The sequence below is a fragment of the Balaenoptera ricei genome, chromosome 1, assembly GCF_028023285.1.
Source record: "Balaenoptera ricei isolate mBalRic1 chromosome 1, mBalRic1.hap2, whole genome shotgun sequence".
Taxonomy (NCBI): domain Eukaryota; kingdom Metazoa; phylum Chordata; class Mammalia; order Artiodactyla; family Balaenopteridae; genus Balaenoptera; species Balaenoptera ricei.
Genome location: NC_082639.1, coordinates 849,771 through 868,101, shown reverse-complemented (window position 1 = coordinate 868,101; position 18,331 = coordinate 849,771). Strand labels below are relative to the sequence as shown.

The window sequence follows — 18,331 nt, the reverse complement described above, 5'->3', positions numbered from 1 at the left end:
TTGTAGCAAGTGTACTGTACTAATGTAGTTCCTCATAATAGAGGAAACCGACCGTGAAGTGAAGTGCATGGAAACTCTCCAGAAGTCTCAGCAATTTCTCTGAAAATCTACAGCGATTCGAAAAATAAAGTTTATTTTAAAAAAGAAATCCAGGGACTTCCCTGGCTGTCCATTGGTTAAGACTCCGCGCCTCCAATTAAGGGGGACTGGGTTCCCTGGTCAAGGAACTAGATCCCACATGCCGCAACTAAGACCCAGAGCAGCCTAAATAAATAAATATTTTTTAAAAAAGAATAAATCCAAATACACCAGTAATCGAAATAATGCCATTTAAAACAATGGCCACTTTAAAAGCGATTGAATTGCCTAGATGGATAAAAACAAAGTCCGGATGCTCCCTGTCCACAGACACAGCCTACAGAAAGCCTGGCCCTCCCGGCCCCCAGAGCCCCGCCCCCCTGCGCCCAGTGCCCCACGCGCTCGCTGGGTCTGGGGTAGCAGCCTCAGAACATCCTTTTCTAGCAACCCTGCATTGCTCTAAAAATAGATCATTTATTGATCCACAAAGAAATAGCAACACTAAAGATGAGCCTCAAACTGATCACCTTCTCCAACTACCGAGATTTCGATTAATTTCGAAATCAAGATCAGAGGAAACAACTAAGAACTGAAAAGGGTTGTTTCCGCGAAGAGCGGGAGGGGGGCGCTGCGAGTTACTAGCCCTGAAAACTATGGACTGTTTTAGCAAAATCACAAGCCTGTCTGGGAACAGGTCGCCGTGGCCCTCCGGGGTCTTCGTGGGGAGTGCCAGCCCGCCAGCCCACCCGGGTGGGCGGAGCCCAAGGCTGAGCCTCTCAAGTCCCGGCCCAGTTCCCGACGCTCGGCCCCGCCCCCGCCCTGTCCCCCGGCTCTGCCCTCGGTCCCGCCCCCGGCCAGTCACTAGGCCCCGCCCCTGCCTTTCTCCAGGCCCCGCCCCCGCCCCTTCACCGTCACCTAGCTCTGCCCTCGGCCCCGCCCCATCCCCGGCCCGGAAGCACCGCTTCGGGCGGCCACTCCGCGCGTGTGCACCAGGCGGCGCTCGCGGGCCGCGCGGCGCTCAGACGGGCAGCGCTGCTGGGCGGGCACCAGCGTTTGAGGGCGGCCCTCCTGGGCTTGGAGCTGGGCAGGGTCGTCTTCCCAAGCTTCCTGCCCGGCCACTCTCCATCCCTTCTTTCAAAATCCTGCCCTCGAAGCCTCACTCTTGGGTTCCCTCAATTGTTAGCACAAAAATAGGCATAAGTATTCATTTCATTCACCTGTAAGTCGGTGAAGGGCCAGCCTGCCGCGGGGTAGGGGGCAGGGGAGCGGGGGGCAGGGTGCCGACCGGGAAAAGTGGAGCCACCGCTCGCCTTGGGCCGACCCCTGACCGAGGGTTCAGACCCCCGGAGAAGCACCCCCGTCCCCAGGCAGCCCTTTGCACCAGGCAGACCCCCACCCCGCCTTTACACAAGGGCAGGTGGTGGGCCCTGAACCTCGTCGTCCTGAGACCCTGGCCAGCCGTGCTCAGGAGCTCGGGCCCACTGCTCTGCTCTGCTGCCGTGTGACCCAGTGTGGCCCCTGCTCTGCCAGGCCCCAGGCTGACCCTGGCATCCCTGAACCCCCTGCTCCCATGCAGGGCTCAGGGGCTCCTCCTTCCTTGTCCTCTTCAGTCTTGTTTGAATGTGACACCAGCAAGGTCATTTTGTCCAAAAGCTAAAAGAGGTTTTGAAAATGCAGCAAGAGCCTCAGACCTCTCTGGTTCCAGTGGGCCCAGCGGCCAGAGGGCGGCAGGAGCCTGCAGGTCTGTCCTGCACCAAGGGGACAGGTTGGAGAAGGTGAGCCCGCCCCTGGCTGGCCTCTCCGCAGAGCCTGGCCTTGGGGGCAGCACCCATGGGCCTCGCACAGGGTGGTTTGGGGGCGGGGCAGGGGCGGGGCAAGTATGGCCCTGGCCTCAGCAGTGCCCCCAGTGGTGCCCAGTGAGGTTGACCCACGGCCCCTCATACTCGCAGACTCTGTGGGGGCTTCCTCCCCATGATCTGTCTCAAAGGTCTGGGCACCTCAGTGCCCAGGGGCTGCTGGAGGGACAATAAGACAGGACAGACAGGCCCTTAGAAGTCTGATTTGCAGGCTGAGCCATCCCCCGGGAACCCCAGAGCAGGCCTGGGCATGAGCATGGGGCATCTGCCCAGGGGAATGTATCGGGGCCCAGCGGGGCCCAGATGGACGTCACAGCGAGAGCTCCAGGGCCCCAGCTCCAGGTAGCACCCCTCCACGTGCCCAGCCAGGCCTGCTGGTTTCCAAAACACCCAGCGCCTGTCGGCCTGGCCGCCCCAGGAGGGACAGCTGGGGGCCAGCACATGCTCCGTGCTTGGCCTGCACCCCCGCTGCCTGGGGTCCCAGCGCACCACTTCCTCTCCCCCCTCCTTGAGCCCCACGCCTGCGGGTCTCCAACACCACCCCCAGGGACTCCACCGGCTCCAGGCCCGCGGGCCTCATACCTGCCTCTCATTACCCCTTCCAGGCACCACTTGCATCACCTCCCAGGTGGCTGGTGGGCTGGGCCTTCAGGGACAGGATTCTTCACAAACAGCCCTCAGGCCCCAGGGCCCCTCCCAAGGGGAGGAGAGCTGCATCCTCAGGATCAAGGTCCCATGGCTGAGGACTGCAGGACTGAGACGCCGGGGGCCTGGAGGTGGGGTGCTGCAGGGGGCGTGGGGGCCTGGGTGGCCCTGCAGAGGGTGCATGCCGTCCCCCCACCCCGTGCCTGCCCCTGGGCACGGGCAGTGGTGCCCAGCCTGAGTGTAAGCACAGGACCCAGTGACCCCCCTTGCCGTCCCTGCTGGCCCAGCCCACACCGAACTGCCCCCACAGACACCCGGGGACCCACCACCGCTTCAGAAGTCAGCCTGGGGGCTCTGGGTGCCGGGGATGCCCCTGGGTCCTAGCAAGCTGTTCCCTGGCAGTTCCGTCGGCCTGATGGGCTGGACTCATGCCTGGGGCGAGGGGCAGCTGGCCTGGGCGAAGCCAGACTCGGTGGGAAGGAGGATGGGAAGGGGAGGAAGGGGAGACCAGGTGAGGGGTGGGCCCCCCTCCAGGCTGAACAGTGTCCCCAGGTGCCCAATGGGAGTAAGGGGGCCTCCAGGGAACCAGAGCCCCGCCCATTCTACTGACTGCTGGCTGTGCTGCCTTTCCTCTCACCAGCTCCAGGCTCTGCCTTGGCTGAGGAGGGCTCTCTGCTTCCCCGGGCAAAACCAGTAAATAAGAACGTGCTGTCAAGAAGTGGAAGAGGGGGCGGGGGGCGGGGCAGTGCCAGGAAGGGCACCCATCCTTCTGAGGTGCCCCCAGGCCCAGCAGTCAAGGCCTCCCCCTTCACTGTAGCCCTCTCCTGCCTCCTGGCTGTGTTCACATGTACCATCCCCCAGGCCACCTCTGGGACCCTGTAGCTCCCTGGTCCCTGCCTGGGACCCCACCCCATGCTGGTCCCTGCCACCCTGGCCACACAAACCTGTTGCCTGCAAAGTTCCCGCCTCTATCTGGGGTTCTCCTGCCGCTCTCTCCTCACCCCCTTCCCCAGTGGGGGGACGTTGGCAGCCCTGGACATCCTCAGCTACCCATGCTCCCCCATGGCCCCTCACTGGCCCACGGCTCTCCACGCCCATTGCAGGTCTGCTTCTCGGCCAACATCTACAAGCATCTTGGGTTAGAAAGGTCCAGGACACAGCACATTCTCCCCCTACCCCACCGGAACTGCCCTCCCCAGCTGCCCCTCCCATCCTCCCAGCTTGCTCACAGTTTAGCTGTGTGGACAGACACCCTGATGTCACCCCTGACTCCTCCGTGCCTTCTCCCCTGAACCACCACAAGCCCCATCACACTCCAGATACCTGGCCCCGTCCAGCCTGCCAGCACTGCGCTGCCCTCCACAGGCTCACCCGCCCTCAGGCAACCAGGGGGTCTCACCCCTGCTCAGACCCCCCAGTGGTCCCCATCACCTCCCAACAGGACCTGCCCTCCTCACTGCCACAGGACCTGAGCAAGCTGACCACTGCCCAGGGCAGAAGGACTGAGCCACCACCACGGTCTCCTCCCAGAACTTACATTTTTAAGAAGTAGCTGATAAATGCCAATGGCCTTTTTTTTTTTTGCCATTGAAGAAAATTCATTCCTCAAATTCATACGGAATTGCAAAGGACTCTGAATAGCCAAAACGATCTTAAAAAATAAGACCAGAGTCAGAGGACTCAAACTTCCCAATTTAAAACTTATTACAAAGTTACAGTGATCAAAACAATGTGGTACTGGTATAAAAACAGACATGCACCAATGGAATAGAATAGAGAGCTCAGAAATAAACCCTCACACTTATGGTCAGATGATTTTCAACAAGGGTGTCAAGACCATTCAGTGGGGAAAGGACAGCTTTTTCAACAAATGGTGCTGGGAAAACTGGATATTCACATGAAAAAGAATGAATTTGAACCCCTACCTCACACCATATACAAATATCAACTCAAAATGGATAAGACGTAAATTTAAAGGTTAAAACCATAAAACTCTTAGAAGAAATCATAGGAGTAAATCTTCAATAACTTAGATTTAGCAATAGCTTTTTTTTTTTTAAACATCTTTATTGGAGTATAATTGCTTTACAATGGTGTGTTAGTTTCTGCTTTATAACAAAGTGAATCAGTTATACATATACATATGTTCCCATATCTCTTCCCTCATGCATCTCCCTCCCTCCCACCCTCCCTATCCCACCCCTCTAGGTGGTCACAAAGCACCGAGCTGATCTCCCTGTGCTATGTGGCTGCTTCCCACTAGCTATCTATTTTACATTTGGTAGTGTATATATGTCCATGACACTCTCTCACCCTGTCACATCTCACCCCTCCCCCTCCCCATATCCTCAAGTCCATTCTATAGTAGATCTGTGTCTTTATTCCCATCTTGCCACTAGGTTCTTCATGACCTTTTTTTTTTTTTTTTTTCCTTAGATTCCATATATATGTGTTAGCATACTGTATTTGTTTTTCTCTTTCTGACTTACTTCACTCTGTATGACAGACTCTAACTCCATCCACCTCATTACAAATACCTCCATTTCATTTCTTTTTATGGCTGAGTAATATTCCATTGTATATATGTGCCACATCTTCTTTATCCATTCATCCGATGATGGACACTTAGGTTGCTTCCATGTCCTGGCTATTGTAGATAGAGCTGCAATGAACATGGTGGTACATGACTCTTTTTGAGTTATGGTTTTCTCAGGGTATATGCCCAGTAGTGGGATTAGCAATAGCTTTTTATTTTTTGTTTTGGTTTTTGGTTTTTGGGGTTGTTTTTTTTTTTTGCATTTTTAAAATATTTATTTATTTATTTTTGGCTGTACTGGGTCCTCGCCGCTGCACGTGGGCCCTCTCCAGCCCCGGTGAGCGGGGGCCACTCCTTGCAGCGGCGTGCGGGCTTCTCAGGGCAGTGGCCACTCCTGCCGTGGAGCACAGGCTCCAGGCACACGGGCTCAGCAGCCGTGGCACGCGGGCTCCAGAACGCAGGCCCAGCAGCCATGGCACACAGGTCCAGCCGCTCCGCAGCACGTGGGATCCTCCCGGACCAGGGCCCAAACCCGCATCCCCGCACCAGCAGGCAGACTCCCAACCACTGCGCCACCAGGGAAGCCCTAGCTTTTTAGATATAATGTCAAAAACACAAGCAACAAAGAATCAAAAAAGGAAAAAGAAATAAATTGGACTTCACCAAAATTAAGAACTTTTGTGCATCAAAGGACACTAACAACAGAGTGAAAAAACAACTGACGGAATGGGAGAAAATATTTGCAAAATTACATATCTGATAAGTGTCTCATGTCCAGATTATATAGAGAACTCTTACAACTCAACAACCACCACCACCACAACAAAAAACAAGTTCAAAAAAGGGCAAAGGACTTGAATAGACATTTCTCCAAAGAAGACATACACACGGCCAGTTAGCACAAGAAGAGATGCTCGGAGAGGATATATGTGTACGTATAGCTGATTCACTTCGTTATACAGCAGCAACTAACACAACAGTGTAAAGCAATTATACTCCAATAAAGATGTTAAAAATAATAATAATAAAATTAAGAAAAAGAGATGCTCAGTGTCCCTAGTCACCAGGGAAATGCAAATCAAACCACAATGAGATACCACTTCACACCCACTAGAATGGCTAGAATCAAAAAGGCAGATAGTAACAAGTCTTGGTGTGGGTATGGCGCTATTGGAGCCCTTGAGCACTGCCGGTGGGAATGTAAAATAGCTCAGCTGTGTGGAAAGTAGTTTGGTGGTTCTTCAGGTTAAATATAGAGTTACCGTATGACCCTGCAATCCCACTCCCAGGTAAATACTCAGAAGAATTGAAAACAGGTGTTCAAACAAAAACGTGTACACGAATGTTCACAGCAGCGCTATTCACAATAGCCAAAAGGAGAAACAGTCCGAATGTCCATCAACGGATGAGTGGATAAACAAAGGGTGGTGTATACACACAATGGACTATTCCACCATAGAAAGGAATGAAGCGCTGACACCTGCTACAACATGGATGAGCCTTGAGAACACGATGCTCAGTGAGAGAAACCGGACGCAGAAGGACACATGCTGTATGATCCTGCTTGGACGAAGTACATAAAACAGGTAAATCCATGGAGACAGAAAGCAGATTCGTGGTTGTTGGGGGCTGGGGGGAGAGAATGGGGAGTGACTGCTTAATGGGGGTGGGGTTTCCTTTTGAGGTGATGAAAATGCTCTGGAGCTGGATGCAGGCGGTGGATGCACAGTGAGGTGACCGTACTAAATGCCACTGAACTGTATACTTCAAAAGGGTTTATTGGTAAATTTCACATTAGGTGTGTTCTACCAGGATTCAAAACCAAAAGTAGTTCATGAGGCAGAACCCTATCTGCGGGGACCTTTGAGTCACTGGGAGTTCTGAGGCATCTCCCTTCTGACAGGGGAATGTGGGTTGCCCTGCGCGGAGGGACTTCCCGGTGGAGACCCCACGGGGCAAACTGAGCGGGGGCCCGGGTGGGAACCCTGGCCCTCTGGTCGTGGGACTGAGTCCCTGCCCCCTCGCGGGGAAGGGCAGCATGGTGGGGTCTTCTTTTTGGAAAGGACAGTCCTCCAGGGTGGGACTTGAGAAGAGACCACAGAGCAGTCGGGACAGGGTGCAGGCCCAGAGGAAAAGGCCCTTCCTGCCAGGCGCCCCGGGACAAGGCTCTGTCACCGTGTCAACCCCTGGACGGCCTGGCTGGCAGATGTGATGTGGCACTTTGTGACATGATATGGCAGGTAACGTGGCATGGCAGATGTGTGGCATGATGTGGCATGGTACCCAGTCCGTGGTCACAGGGTGACCGCCCAGGGTGGCTCTGGGCCCCTGTGGCCTTGAGGATGTGCATCCCTTCCCCTCTGCTCAGTGGCTGCCCGCCCGCTGGAAGTGGCCCTGCGTAGCGTCTTCGTACAACATGACCTCAGGCCAGCGTCCTGGGGCGAGAGGGCTGTGCCCGAGCACGGGGCCCAGGCTCTGGGGCCGTCTCTGGGCTGCCCCTCATGTGGCTGGACAGGGCAGTGAGCTCAGGAAGGCTTCGAGGGCTGCAGGCACCCCCGGGGCTGGACCGGCCACCCTCCTGCCTGCTGGTGTCACAGGTGCGAGTTGGTTACCTGGCAGGTGGTGGTGGAGCTGAGTCCCAGGGTACCTTCTGCGGGGAGAGGAATCCCCAGAACAGCTGGGCGCTCTCCCCAGGCAGGGCGCGGGCAGAGGGAGGCGAGGGGAGCTGGAGACCAGGGCGGCCCTGACAGCAGCCCCCCTCTTCCCCCAGAAAGGTCCCTCTGGCCACCACCCCATCAGCCCCTGCTCCTGTGTGCGGCGGGAACTGGGGGCCAGGCAGCGTGCAGGCTGCCCCTGCTCTGGGGACCGTCAAGGTTGGGCTCCGGCCAGGACGGGGGCACCCTGCACGGGCCCGCGGCCCACCGAGCCAGTGTGCCCACCCGGGTGTGTGCTGCTAAGCAGCTAGGAGCCTGTCCCGTCTTCCGGGCCCCAGGGACGCTTCCCTGAGCCTGCCCAGGCCTCTAGATGGCACCTGAGGACAGGAGGCTTGGCCAGGCTGGGGAGGAGGAGGGGGGGGCCCAGAAGGGGTCTGGGGGCTCAGAGCCCCTAGGCCTCTCTGGGGCAGTGGCTACCTCTGGACCGGGCCTCCTCACCACCCCCAGGTCCCTCCGCGCGCAGCGGGCTCCCAGTTGCAGACCCCTCCCACTCTGGGCACTGAGGCCTCCCTGGCCCCTCATCTCTCTGGTGCCCGCCTGGGCTCCCCTCTCTCGTCTGTGTGCGGGTGTCAGGGCCTGGGTGTGCCCCGCTCCGACCCTCGAGCTCTCCCGGGGTCTTGGCGTCTCTGCATCACGCCCCCTCTCCTTCGGGTCTCAGCACTCCCAGCCCCGGCCCAGGATGCGCCTAGGGCGTTTCTGGCAGCTGCGCTCCAGGGCTGGGCTGGTGACTGCCCGGCTGCTGGGGGAAGCGCCAGCGTAGAACAATCGCAGCCTCTCTGCCAAGGGCGCCGCCCAGGCCCGGAGAGGAAATGGGGCTGGGGGCTGGGCCGGGCGGGAGCGCTGGCCGCCCCATGGGGCACCCTCGACGTCTGCCTGGGAGTCCCTGGAGGCTGCAGTGGGGGTGGGGGCGGGGCGGAGCGGGGAGGCAAGGGTTGCCCAGCCTCGTCCCTCCAGGCTCTGCCCCAGCATCCGGTTTCAGGATGGAGCAGGCCAGAGGCTGGGGCTGCCTGGCCTCAGCTGGGAGGAGCCGGAACCTGGGCCTTGTGGGCCTTGAACCCGACAGCCAGCAGTGGCTCGGTTTATGAGTGTCTCAGTTGTTGCCCAAATCCTGCTGCTTTTCCACTGAGTTTTTCCCCTGCCCGGCAGCCCTCCTCGTCCTGGTGACAGCGTTCACCTTTGCTCTGGGCGCTGCACATTGTCCCAACAGAGCCAGTGGCCCTTCCAACCCCTGCCTCCAGGGCCACATGAAATCTGAGTGAGGCTTTTCAGAGCCTTCCTGGGGTCCACACACCGCATCCCAGAGTCTCTGGAGCGCTGTAGCTGCTTAGCTGGTGTGGTGGGAAGGCAGCCCCAGCAGGCACCTCCCCACCAGGCAGGAGGCACCACTGGGGAGCCAGAGCCCATTGGGAGCCTCGCTGGATCCAGCTGAGCCTGAAGCCCAGTGCCTGCGCCAGTCAAGTGCCTCTTTTCAGATAAGCTATTTAAGCTTCTGCCTCTTGCTACCCTGAGGCCGGGCTGATCCAGCTCGGGAGTGCCTGTTACATGTTGTGTGTGTATACCTGTGGTGCCCACGTTTCTGGGGGGATGTGTGGGGATTACCCCTCCTCACTCATGGTTGCCTCTTGCTTCCTTAGAGAGGTCTGTGTTTTCAACCAAAGATGTCTCACTCCACGAATGACACTGAAAAACCCCTCGTTAGGTTTGCTGTGGCCCCAGAGCCATCCATGCAGCCGGGCTTTCCTGCCCTAGGTTCTGCAGTGAGACCGACCTGATGCAGCTGCCCCGAGGAACGTCCCCCAGGAAGGCAGCGAGGGCGTTTGCCGGAGCTGATGGTCTGAGCTGCCGTCAGCCCCTCAGGACGGCCCACTCTGGGAGTGGCAAGGAGGCCACCTGGGTCTTCCTCGGGTGTCTGCCCCTGAGGTGCAGCTGCCCAGCCGAGAGCAAACCTCCCACCCCTGTGCGGGCACCCCCCTCCACCCCAGGTGGCACTTCCTGATTCCCCACTGACCCCCACGTTTTGGTGCCCCCCATGAGGGATGTCTGGTTTATGAGCAAAGGTGGGTGACAAGGAGGGTCACAGGCTTGGAGGTCAGGTCATGAGAGGCATGGTGGGGGCTCGGGGCCAAGGGATGAGTCGTGGGAGAGGGAGGGGGAGGGGTTGCTTCCACTGCCCAGGAGAAGGGGCCCAGAGGTCCCTCAAGGGCTGCTGGTGGCCAGGGGGCAACAGCCAGCACCTCCCCAGGGCCGGGGAGGTGCACTCTGCCCGCCATACCAGCTTCCCGGGCTGCGATGCCTGCGACCTGGGCGGCCACTCCCACCTTGGGCCTGGACCCTCCCCTGGGCCCCCTGGCACCCACGCCGCAGCTCGTCCCCCCTCTGCCTGCCATGGGGGGTCTGCTTGACTGTCCCCTTCCCACTGCCCACCCTGCTCTCCCCACGCCCCCCAGCAGACCTGCCCCACGTCAGGGCGGAGGTGGGCTCGGGGACCTGGGCCATCCTGGTACCCAGTGGGCGCTCCCCTCAGTAAGTTCGGAGGAGAGAAGGAGCAGGAGCCGCCCCCCGTCTGACCCCGTTCGGGCAGCAGCCCCCGTCTCTGCACGCCTGCCCGCCGGCCCGCAGGAGCTAATGAGGCTTACTTCTGCATTACCTACGTTCCGCCCCTCCCCCCTCGTCCTCGTCCTCTGTCCTCTGGGGCGCGGAGGCCGGGTCAGGCCCGCAGCTCACTTATGGGAGGAGAAGCAGATAGCGCTCTGCAGGACAAGGCAGACCCTGCGGGAGCCGCCCCCTGCAGCCCTGGACCCTCAAAGCCAGCCTCGGAGCGGGGCCCCAGGAGCGGTCCGGTCTTGTGCACGGAATGTTTGAATAATCCAGATTTTAAAAGACCTACTTTCCTGTCAGACCATTTCCTGCTACAGAGCAGATGGGGCCGGGGCATCTGAATTATGCATTTGTGCTCCCCAGGTTTTTAGCGAAACTGGGCTCTGAGCCAGGCACTGGGGCACAGCTGGCCTGGCCCTCGCCGGATGCACTGAATGGGTGTGGCCGTGGACTCAGGACCACAGGCTGGTCTCTAAGCCACTTATCGAGGGAGGGAGGGAGTGTTGCCGGGAAGTCAGGGGAAGCCTGGGTTCCTGGCCAGGCATGAGCTCTCCATGAAGGGGCCCTGGTTTATGCCCCACCGAGGAGGGGCTGAGTGGCGGGCAGCTGGGGGCCAAAAACCACAGGAGGCCTGGGCAGAAGGGATGGAGGGTGGGACAGGGAGGGCAGGGTCCCCGGAGCGTCCTTCAGACCCCTAAGATCTCAAAGGCCCTGGCTAGAAGCTAGAAGCTCCTGTGGGCTCCAGAGAGTTGACCAAGGCCCAGGGTATGTGTGTTCAAGGCTGAAGGGCCCTGCTGCCTGGGGACCCTGAGGCCTGTGTGCATCAGATGGGGACGATGGGGATGAGGCCCTAGGCCGTGCAGGGAATCTGGGAATGAGGGTCCAGCGTCCCCTGTTCCCTCCCCACTACCTTCCCCTCAACTCTGCCCCTCACACCCTGTCCATAAACACATAAACAATATTCAGACCCCAGCCACAGGGCAAGTTCCAGGGAAGGACCTGCTGTACCCTGCAGACCTACAGATTAGCCAGGGGCAACAGGGCTGCACCCCAAAACCTCAGACAGCTAGGGCAGGCACTGGCTTGGTGTCCTCATGTGTGGCCTTGCCCTGTGGCCCTGAGGTAATGGAGGATGGGCCCAACCAGGCCGATCGTGGCCTGTGGTTACAGGCAAGCCCTGGGCCAGCCCTGCCCGCCCCCCTGCTGCTCTTAGGTGGGCATGCAGGGACCCAGGATGACAGGATGGGGGTTCTGAGGGTCCCCCAGGTCTCCTGCCATCCCCACAGCAGCACAGAGTGGGCTGCATAGAGACCACTCACCCCACTGCTCGCTTCCTTCACCTTTCATGCTTTCCTCCTCCTCCTACCACCCCTTTCTCCTCCCCCTTTTCCTTTCCTCCTTTTCCTCCTCCCCCTCCTTATCTCTACTTTTCCAAGTCCTGGACTTAGGTGGGCATAGAGTTTGGATGGCATCAGACCTGCTGGATTCTGAGGGATGTCTCTCTCTGACCCCAAGTCTGGGGCCTTGGGACCCACCTGCCAAGGCTGTGCCACGGCTTGCGGGATCTCAGTTCCTGGACCAGGGATCGAACCTGGACCCTTGGCAGTGAAAGCGCCGAGTCCCAACCACTGGACTGCCAGGGAATTTTTTTTTCCCCACCTCCTCTTGAGCACTGGGCAGTGCTGCCGGCTTGTCCCCCCGCCCTTGTCCTGGACACAGTGACCACTCTGTTCTGACTCTCCCCGCTCCCCCGCCCCGCCCACCCCCCCTCACTCTGAGTTGTGTCCCCCTCACTTGGAACACAGAGCGTTGCCTGCTCAAAAACATTCCTTGAGGACCCACTGTGCACCTCACGCCCTTCTTGGTGGGTGGGGCAGCGGGCAAGGGAGTCCAGCCCAGTCGTCAGCCGGGGAGCAGAGCAAGGAGCAAGCAGCCTGGTATGAACCACGTGAGGTCACAGGAGCCAGAGTAGCACTGGGGGGCCGAGGCGGGCCGGGGGAGACCCTCCCGGGCAGATGGAGCCACAAGGGACAAAGGCCAGAGGGTGGAACGCAGTGACTGAGCGTTTAAGGAGCAGAGAGGAGCCAGATGCTGGGCAGTGAGGAGGACAGAGCAGAGGGACCAGGGCAATGGATGCTCTCAATGGTTTTAGCAGAGGAGTGAGACAGCTGGCATTCTGTCCTCACTCAGCTGGCAGGGTGGACATCTCGGCTGTGGTCAGCGCCCAAGCGAGGTGGTGGTGAGCATGGGAGATTGGTTACGGGTGTGGGGGGTGGTCTGTGTGTGTACACAAACACATATGCTTGTACTGTATATGTTCCTTAGCTCTGTCCACTGACCGGGACCAGAAGCAGTGACACTCGTGTAGCAGCAAGCACAGCTTGAGCCTGGATCCTGTCTTCTAAATACCATGCCCCACCGAAAGGAAACAGGGCTCCTTGGAGAAATGGTTGAGTTCAGGGCGGGGCAGATTTTCTTGTGCCAGGGATTGAGGAAGGACTCCAAGGATGGTGGAGGCATGTTTGTGCAGGAAGGACCCGTGGGAGGGGGAGGGAAAGGGAGCACAGCCCTAGCGTGGGTGGGAAGGCATGGGCTTCATGCTGGGGTCCAGGGCCACCCTAGACAGCACACAGGCATACAGACAAATTGGCTGCAGCTGCGAATCAGGCTGGGGGGGGGTGACAGGGCCCCTTGAGGTTTAAGGGGACAGCTGCATTGCTGGGTGTGTCCTCCTGCTTTCTTCAGCCAAGCTGTGCAGGCCTGGAGGAGGGGTCCTGGATTTGGTCTGGAAAGGGCAGCATAGGGAGGGCTGGGGGCAGAAAGCTGAGCTGGCTGGAAAGGGGTGATGAGGGTTGGAGACCACAGGCTCTTGCAGTGAAGAAGTCCATGAGGTGGGGAGTCGTCGGAACTGGGGAGGCACAAGTCAGATGGAGAGGTGGGAGTTGGTGGGCCTAGGGCTCCATCCATGGACATCCAGGAGGTTTCTGAGGACACTGAAAGCTACAGGCTGCTCACAGCTGACCCATCTCTCCACCTCCTTCCCCTCCCCCACTAGGGGGTCTTCGATTCTCAGCTGCCCGGCTAACTCAGCTGCATTTGCAAGGGTGGTCCATCTGCCCCTCCTGACACTCTTTCCCGTGGTCACACCTCCCTGCTCAGGTGGCCATTCCTGACAGGAGGGCCTCGACCATCGAGGCCACACTGCTCACACCTGTCCAGCTCACACGAGCCCCACGGGCACCTCCGAGGAGGGGCCCTGACCCCGGACTGCAGGGCGTCTGCTCCGCGGACAGGCGGAAGCCGTGAGTCCCTGAGGCCGACTTGGTCCAGCGTGGGTGTGGATCAGCCTGCGCTGGCGTATGCATGTGTGTGTGCGGGGTGCAGAATGCAGATGTGGGGCGCAGAGTGCGTTACGGGGCGCGTGTGCTGGGCGCATGTGCGGGGTGGAGAGTGCCTTTGCCGGGCACCGGGTCCGGTGGCAGGCTCCCACCCTGCGGCCTCTACCCACGTCCACATGGCTGGGAACCAAGCGGGTCGGCAGCAGGCAGACCCACGCCAGCGCAGGGCCCCGCGGGCCAGCCCCTGAGGCGCGGAGCCCGGCGCGGGCGAGAGGCAGGCCTGCCTTGGAGGCTCCCGGAGCGGGTCCCCGAGGGCGCGGCGCTGCCCCTTTAAGCGGCTCGCGTACGCGCGCGGGGCTGGCGCAGGGCCGAAGCGCGCGCGCGCGCGCCGGGGACTCGGTCGAGCGGTGCGTGCGCGCGCGGCGTGCGCGGTGACGCGACCGTGGGGTTTCCCGAGGCTGCGGGCAGGGGCCGCCGCGCCCATCCCGATGGCTGGAGGCGTCTGAGGGGCGGACGGAGGCGGCGGCGGCGGCGGGAGCGGGCGCGGGCGCGGGAGTGGAGCAGCCGCCGCGGGACCGACAGACCGAGCCTCGCCGGCGCACCTGCCCGCAGCGCCCGCGGAGCGGCCTGAGCGCGACCATCTCCCGGAGCGGCGGCCGAGGCGGCTGAGGCGGCGGGGAGCGGGCGCGGCAGGCGGGACGCGGTGTCGAGGTGAGCGCGGCGACCGCGGCCCCGGCCCCAGCCCAGACCCCCGGCCCCGACCCCCAGCCCCGGCCCTCATCCCCGCCCCTCCCCATCGCCCCCCAGTCGCCCGCCCGCCCGCCCGGGCCGCCCCGCCCCCACCCTCCCCGCCCCCACCCGGCCTCCGGGTCGCGTCTTCCTGCCCCGCCCGGGTGGGGTCCGCGGGGCTGGGGCGGGGGCGGCGGGGACCCCGCAGCCGTCGGCCGGGACCGAGACCGAAGTCCCGGGCTCGGGCCTGGATTGGGGTCCCGGGATCTGGAGTCCAGGTCCGGGGCTCTGGTCTGGGGTACCGGGTGCAGGCCTGCAGTCCGGGTCCTGGGGTCCGTGGGGGGGGCGGGGCCGGAGGCTCCGGGGTTTGGGGTCCGGGTCTGGCGCCCCACGCCTGGGAGGTGGCCCGGAGGAGGGGCGCCAGGCGGGCCAGGGAACAAAGGCGGCCGCGGCCCTGCCCCGCGGTGGGCGCCGTCCTTGGCCGCGGGAGGACGAGCTGCGGGGAAAGCGGCCTTTCGGCTGCTCGCGGGGAGGCTGGCGTCGCCGCGGCGGAGAAATGAGGAAGCGGCGCCGAGGGCGCGCGGGGCGGACAAAGCGCCCTGCGAGCGCGAGCCCCGGCCCCGCGGTCGCCGCCGGGCCCGAGCGGGGCCGCCCGAAGCCCCCGTGCGGGTGCGCAGCCTGCGGGCGGTGGCCGGGCTCCCGCGCCCCGCGCCGAATGAATGGCCCCCGGCGGGCCCGGCAAGATGGCGCGTCCGCCGCGCGGCCTTTGTCAGCCGCCGCCCGCGCCGCGGGGCTCCGGGGGCGCCGCCCGGGGGCGGGGGCGCAGCTGGGGGCGGCGGGAGAGGGTCGGGGTCGCTCTCGGCCCCGGCCGGGTGGAGGGTGCTGGAAATTCCACGCAGGGATCGCTGAGCCATCGGACTTTGGAAAATCTTCCTGTATTTTTCCTTGCGAGTTGATGCTTGACCTAAATGGTGTTTAAACATCTTTGAAGTCCTTTAAATTACCTCGTTGGCATACCCAAGTAGGTTTATCCACTTAATTCCTCTTTATGGAACCTTTTTAGTTAGGATTGTGAGACTCACTGACTGAAAGAGAACAGCGATGTAGGGGTGTTTATTTTGGGAAAGGAAGTTGGTGGACATTTGCAGTTAAAGAGTACGTTACTGAGTTTGTGCATAAATGATGTAAAAGTCGTAATCTGTAGTTCTGATTCGGGGAGTATTAGAGCCCTTTTTTTTTTTTTTTTTTTTGTATTTTCATTTTGTTACCTATTTGGTAACACAGTGATCTCCAATAACGTTTAATGATTAAGCAGTTGCATATGAGATTATTAAGAAAATATGTAGATATTTTTCATAGTTAGCAAATAAGTGGAAGTATTAGCTTTGTGAGAAGTTCCCTTCTCTTCAGCCCCAGATACTGGATAAGGTCTAAAATCCATTGTTATCGATAAGATTTCTACCTGAGTTCTCTGTTTTCTAATTTGAGGCTGTAGTCTTTTTGGGGTGGATGGGGTTTGTATTTCAAAGAAAGATTTCAGTTTGCGTTCTATTAAGATAGATAGGGCCTGTTCTGGATTCTTCCGGAAGGTACATATTGCAAAAAGAAAACGAACAGGCAGTTCCTTTTTTGCTTCCTTACTAATATGGGTGTGTGGCTGGGGATAGGGCTGGTGCCACCAACATGGAAACAGGTCTTAGAACCTCCAGACAGCAGAACTGGGTGGTAGCTTTTGGCTCGATTTAACTTTGACAGAGCCGTCAGAAATGGAGTGCAACTGGAAGGGTCAAAGGCCGGCCTGGCAGGACCCCATCGGGGAAGCTTTCCGGCTGCTGTAAGGCTGGACTGCAGGGCCTCTCTCCTCCCGAGACTCCCTCTGTTACACGTCTCTGGTTTCACAGGCATTGTAAGTGCTGCAGTGTTTTCTTAGAAGGTGAGAGTTGAGGAAAGCGAAGTTAAGTTTTATGATTGTGCCTGTGGCTCGCTCCCAGTTCTCCCTGCTTGGGGAGCCAGTGTTAAGGCTGCCTCTCATCTTCTGTGGAAATGGTCAAGAGTGTGCTTATAGAGAATATTGTTCAACTATGTAGTTTTGATTCAGAGTGGACACTTTCTTAAATGAACATGCCCATCAGACAAGAATATTTCTTTTGTATGATATCTCAGTTACGACAGAGCTGTATTTATGTCATCAGGCATGTACTAAGCAGAATGTTCTTTAATGATACCTTAATAAAGATTTCTCTTTGTTTGATGTCTCGAGTTACTTCTGTTTCAGGGGGAGTTGCAGTAAATTTCCTCAGATTTCATTTTAATCTCAAAAGAGATTTGAAAGGCTGCCAAAAGGCTGTCAAATCTTTTCCATGCTTAGTGGCTTTGATTTCAGAGCTTGGAACACCTAGGTCTTATATTGACCACATGAGAAGTGCACAGATTTTATGAGGAGTTAATTTATTTCTCAAAGTTTTGTTTCTGTTACCTTTTATTTTGCTAAAATTTTCTGTGTCTGTTATCCTTTAGTTTGATTGGAAAAGTTGTATTTCTACAATTAGCTTCGAGAAGGGTCTTCAGGACAGTTGTAGATTTACCTACCACCAGTTGCCTTTTTAGCTAGTACTTTAATAAATAACATTTTATTGCAGACGTGCAGTATTGGCATCAATTATAGTTTCTTCATTGGATTGCTGTTTTCTCTACCCAAAAGATTTGGCTCATGTTGGCTTCTAAATGGGATTAAGTTCTTACTGTCTAGAGACTTTGGCTTTGGCATTAGTGGATTGGTCATAGATATTCTCAATTTTGTTATCTGGGCTTGACCGTATGGCGTGCCATATTATTTTAAAACCCTTACTTAGGATGAGTCTAATAAGGCATTGAACAAAAAGTTTTAGAATTTTTTAACCCTGGTATAAATTCTGATCTCTCAGGTTTGCATTTCTAGATGAGAGTGGTTGGAGAATTTATGAAGCAGGCAGTTCAGTTGAGTGTTTGGTTTAGTGAACATAGAATGAGGGGATAAAAACAAATTTAAACTGAGATCAGAGAAATAATTTATAAAATTGAATGTGTAACATTACTGGAAGGAAGAAAGAGTCCAAATTTTTGTGGAGAGTGTGGCTGTGTATTGAGTAATGCAACGTTACACTGACTCTTCTGGAAAATGAAGAGTCCCACTTCTTTATAGAGCTGTGAGTTTTGTTCCACAACTCTCATTTAAGAAAAACAGGCCATCTATAGACACTTGAATTGATCGGTGGATTAGAGGAACGCTGAAAGCTTTTGAAACCTTTTAGGCCTCTCGTTCTTGTTGCAGTGCCTACCATTAGGTGCCACAGTAATTGATGGAAATTCCTGCTGACTTCCAATGATAGAAAAGCTTCCCATTTTATAGCACAATATTGCTTTCTTTGAGAGACTTGAGTATTCCCTTATTTGACTTACTAAGTTAAAATTCTGGGAAAAAAGCCATTTTTAAAAAGTTAATGATTAAAAGACCAGGTCAAGACTATCAAAAGTAATAATTCTGAAGAGATTATTCAGTTGCATCCATGTTGCCATTGATAAAAGGTTATAATTGAATAATTAGTTGCCCCAGGCGCTTTTTTTTGGGGTGGGGGGTGGGGGGGCTCGCGGGATCTTAGTTCCCTGATCAGGGATTGAACTTGGGCCCACGGCGGTGAAAGCAGAGTCCTAACCACTGGACTGCCAGGGAATTCCTGGTCCAGGCTTAATAATGTACTTTATCAAGGCGGGAAAGGCTATTTACTCTTTAACCTGTCGGGACTAGAATACTAAGGGGATTGAACATATTCTTGTTTACTTGTGGGTAATTGTGTCTTT

At 57.6% G+C, this 18,331-nt stretch overlaps 1 protein-coding gene across 1 annotated transcript in view; it reads left to right on the top strand.

Moving 5' to 3' along the window:
• The first annotated feature begins 14,397 nt into the window (after window positions 1-14,397).
• GNB1 (G protein subunit beta 1) overlaps window positions 14,398-18,331 on the top strand; it is a 91,524-nt gene continuing 87,590 nt past the window's right edge. The window contains exon 1 of the mRNA XM_059899635.1: window positions 14,398-14,476. The gene's annotated coding sequence lies outside the window, so the exon portion shown is untranslated. The remainder of the gene's footprint in view (window positions 14,477-18,331) is intronic.